This window comes from Solanum pennellii, chromosome 9, assembly GCF_001406875.1.
Source record: "Solanum pennellii chromosome 9, SPENNV200".
NCBI classification, from domain to species: domain Eukaryota; kingdom Viridiplantae; phylum Streptophyta; class Magnoliopsida; order Solanales; family Solanaceae; genus Solanum; species Solanum pennellii.
In genome coordinates this window covers 69,034,498-69,039,697 of record NC_028645.1, presented here as the reverse complement: position 1 = coordinate 69,039,697, position 5,200 = coordinate 69,034,498, and positions in this window count along the sequence as shown.

Below are 5,200 nucleotides of genomic sequence, written 5' to 3'. Positions count from 1 at the left end.
ATATATATATATATATATATATATATATATTTGAAGTTTAGACTGTTTGAAGTAAAAGAAATGCAATTGAATTTTAACCATATATATACTTAAAATTCAGACAAAAATTATTGAACTTTAGTCATATGTGTCTAAACTTCATCGATATAAAATGTGAAAGTGCTCCCTTTTGTTTGGAATAGTAATGAGAACAGCATATATATTTGAAAAGTAAAAAAGAAGTGTAAATATTCCGAATAAGCGTATGTTAATTATGCTAAGGAAAAGTAATTAAGATATGGTTCTGCTTTAATAAAGAGAGGTACTTACATTATAATTTTTTATTTTTAATTTAAAAATAAGAGCCCCCACCATTATGATATTAGTTAAGTAGCACCTTTTTACCTGAATTATTGCTCTATTGACCATGTTATATACCCTATAATTTTGCCATTTTGGTCAATGGGTGGCGGAACTTTATCTTAACCTGGAGTTTTAAAATTTAAAAGTTTTTTGTAAATTGAGTTTAACTTCTTTTTATAATAAAGAGGGAACAAAGAATTCACACCACAGAAATAAAAATCTATACCTAAAAGTATAATTATTCCCAGAAGGTATGACTTATAATATAATATTGAAAAATAAGCAAGTTATTACTTGTAACATATTAAATTATATTTAGCTTTTTGATATCAGGGTATATATAAATTAAATCATTTGTTTCAATTCATACCCTATATATTTTTTTACTATATGTCGATTTTTAACTACACAAATATAATATGGCTAAGAAATGAAACCAAGAGTGTATGTGAGGTTTTTTGTTTCCAAAAAAAGGGAAACAAGAAGAGCATTATAATGATGCGAGGAATTGAATATATCCTTACCAATAAGATAGAAATTCAGATAATCAACCGACTGAATCACTAAGATTTCTTAAGGTATACTTATGAATTCCCAAGATTAAGGCAAGGAGAGTCAAAAGGGCACATTATATTATGAAAATTGATAAAGAGAAGTAAAGCAAAACATAAGAAAGAAACATTAGTTTTCCAAAAAAAGGGAAATAAGAAGAGCATTATAATAATGTAGGAAACTGAATCCTTACCAATAAAGTGGAAATTCAGATAATCAATCGACTGAGTTATTGAGATTTCTCATAGGTATACTTTTGAATTCCAAAGATTAAGGCAATGAGAGTCAAAAGGGCACATTATATTATAAAAATTGATAAAGGGAAGTAAAGCAAAACATAAGAAAGAAACATTAGTTTTCCAAACTTGAGGCAATATATTGCCTAAGTCAAACAAATTTTTCATTTAGTATTATTTTTCTTTTACTTTTGTTAGTGTAAAATGTCTTCTCTTTCTTTCTAAGATTCTTTCTTGGCCCGACAAGTTAACCAAATCAATCAACTACTCTTATATTGGGTTTGGAAAATTTACCATAATCTCATCTCCAACTATATATTTTATTTTTTTTCTTAAAATAGTAACGCTTTTTATGGATTAGAGCTAGCTATGTCTAAAAAAATTTATCGCAATATTTTTTGACAAAAAATTTCAATTTTATACTTGACTAAAGCTATTTCCATATTTTGAATTATTTTAACAAAAATATCAACACCATGTTTTCGAGATTAATTATTGTGTTATATAATCCATAAACTTATAACAACTAAACAAATTGAACATCAAGAAAAATGAAATTATGTTATGCGCGTTGGTGAAAGAGGGTTTAATTTATTTTTATTAAGACACGACATTTTTGTCCATTTGAGTCTTGTCAAAATCTTTTTTCTATATAGCCAACTCATAATGTTGAATATGAATTATTGATTACACTGCACCTATAATATAAGATCACTATATATGATAGAAATTATTTTATCCTATCTCACCAATTTTTTTGTACAATTTGGTCACCTATATAAAGTTACTGGTTATGGAAAGATATACTGTTATTAACTAGTACTCCCTTAGTCTCATATGTGGTTCTTAATAATTTTAATGGGCACAAAGATTTGAATTTTTTTTTTTTTTGAATATTTTGATCTTAGTTTATTTTCATTTTTTTGATATTCAAATTGAATTAATTTTTCTCAATATTTTAAGATATAAATATGAGAACAGTTGCAACTTTAAGTACAATATTGGATATCAAAATTATAGTGTTGAAATATTTTATTAACTAATTAATTCAATTTAGCTCCCCATGATTAATTAAATTGACACTTGAAAAGCGAAACATGATAACTAAAATATGAGACAGAAGGAATATAATATACCAAAATGCCATTTGAATAGCTTGTTGTTTTAGGAACGCCACATAAAAATATGTTTGAATTAAAGAGTTACTCAATATAGGCAATAAAATTCTTTTTAAAGCAGATTAAAAAAGAATAAAGCATACATTTAAATATCTATCACGCTCACAAAAAATCAAGATACTTCCCCTAGCACATAATTAAGGACTAAAGGTTATAAAGTGTAATGTAGAAAAACTTGTCAGAGTCCTCGTTGAAACAGAAGAAGGGACTGAATCAGAAAGATCATAAGAGCATTCAATTCCTATATTGTTATTCTTGACGTTTCATTTTATAAGAGCTAATTTAATTTGATAAAGAATTTTAAAAAAAAAAAATACTTGAAATTTATGGTTTAAAATAAATAAAAGATATTTTATATAAATTATTTCATTAAAAGTAAAATAAGTAGTTTAAACTGACTTTCAGTTCTTTAAGTGTGTTTACACATTTGTTGTTTTTAGACGGTTAAGTTGAGTTTATGGGGACTTAATTATTTTGTCTAATTAATTGTTTCATTATTTTTTTTTTATATATATATACTTGGTTTTGTTCAAGTGGCATTGACTTGGTTTCATGTTAGTCTGTTCTCCCATCGGTTAGTTTAGTATAGGTGTCACTTACCACGGTTTGAATCTTGACATTTTGGAATTAATTAAGAAAAAAAATAAGTCATATAAATTGAAACAGATGATGTATATAAGTATTTAGTGGGGAAAATGAAACGAACGCATATAATATAAATGAGAAAAATTAAGCGATTAAACAAATTATCTAACATAGCTATTTTTAGAGCAATATAACAAATCTCTTCTTTCTCGCTCACAACTCCTTTTTTATCTCAAAATTTATCCAACATAGCAATACTTAGAGTTTTCCATGTGATTCTATCTTATTAGTGTATGCTATCTATATTTAGTTTGAGACCACAAGTAGAGCTGTCAATAAGGGCTGATCCACTATATTCGCGTCAATTTATATAGACTTTTAAATTCATCGGGCCAGACCGGGCTAGCCCATTTTTTGTGTGAGCCAGAAAATAGTCAGCTCAATCCACAAGTACGTGTGCTATGGACTTGCCGGGCCTCCTTTTCGTAAAATTATATTTTTAAAAATTAAATTTTAATTTAAAAATATTATTAAAAATATCAATAAGATAATATTACATGGTGTTAGTGTTATTACTTGTTAATCAAATCCATAAATAACATTATCTTTATAATATTGATTAAGTTTGATTATGAATAAAATCATAAATAGCTAAATAACAATATTAACCTAAATTGTTTTTCAATGATCATAATAAAACACAAAAATTATGACAATATTTCATAAGCTACAATTAATAAATTTTCTTTTATCTTCTTAAACTCTCTGTTAAAATTAGACAAATAAATTGAAATCAGAGAGTAATTTATTTACTTGGTTAAAATAGGTATAAATGGGAGGTGCAAGAAAGTCAATATATTGGGCCAAGCAAACAAAACACCTTTCATATATACTTGCAAGATAAGTAGGTTCTTTTGTTCTCTCTGAATAAATGTATGTAACAAATTCCAATAAATAAACTTCTCTACTAAGCTTTTTCACCTCTAACCTCGAACTTCTCTCTCTTCTCTCTTTGGCCTGTTTTTTCTTAAGGCATTACTATTTTGGTGGGTGTTTAAGTAGTTGATGGATATTGATCTCTTGTGGACTCTTGGGGGGGTGTTATTATTTTTTCAATCAAATTATTATTGCATGGCAACATTTAAGTCACCATCTTTTCTTTACTTCATTACTCTTTTCTTGATTTTGTTCATACTTGTCCATTCAAATCATCATGATCAAAATTCAATTCCCAACCATTCATCATCATCATCGTCATCGTCTACTTCTAGTACTACAATGAAGTTGCATCCACGAAAAATTCCGAAAAATAAAGGTGAATATGGTGGTGCTGCTCATGAAGTTCCTAGTGGTCCAAATCCAATATCAAACCGGTAATTTTTCAAGACAAGTTTGGATGAATATATCAATCTCTTTAGAGTTTTGTAACGGATGAAGATTACTTGTTTTTTTATGTCTGAGCAAAGAAAACGGGTACTTGTCATTAATATTACTTGTCTTCTTCTTTGACAAGTTTGTTACTATTAGCTTTGTTGTTATCGTCACCATTTTATCTTAGCTAGTTAGTTTTATAATTAATTTTCCTTCTGTTTTGGACTTGTATATATATCAAGAGACAATTTTACTACTATATATATATATATATATATATATATATATATATATATATGGATATATAAAATTATATATATATATTTGTAGGTACCAAATCTTTTATTGTGTTCTTCAAATATAGATTGAGTGTTGTTATTTTATGAATCCATTACTGAATTGCCCTTTTTTTATTTATTATTATACAAAATATATGACGTTTGCCTGATTTTTTTTTTTTTGGGTTAGAAATTGGTGTACTATGAAGAATTTAATTTTTCTCCATCTCTACTAAATCATTATCAAAAATGAAGATCATTAATTGTTGTCATATGAAGTTTTTAGATTATCTCTTGGTAGTTTTCTTTTAATCTTTTCTATGAATAAATTGATTTTATATGAAGCTTCGTGAGTGATCTAGAGTAAAAATTGTGGAGATAAATTATTTCTTTTTTTTTTTTTGGATTTTTTGAAAAAGATTCAAGAATTCAACTTCGACTTAAAAGTTTAAATCTAGAAAAATTATAACAATTTCATGTCCAAACAGTTTTGCAAAATAATATTTAGGGAAAAAAGTGAAGGAAAATTTAATGAAAATAGTTGTTGACTGGATCTAGCTTATAATGGTGTTTGATGACTAAGTTTTTTTTTTTAAGTTTAGAGGAAGGAAAGAGGGGAAATCTTCATGGGGGTGCGGGGTAGGTTGGGAGGGGGGGG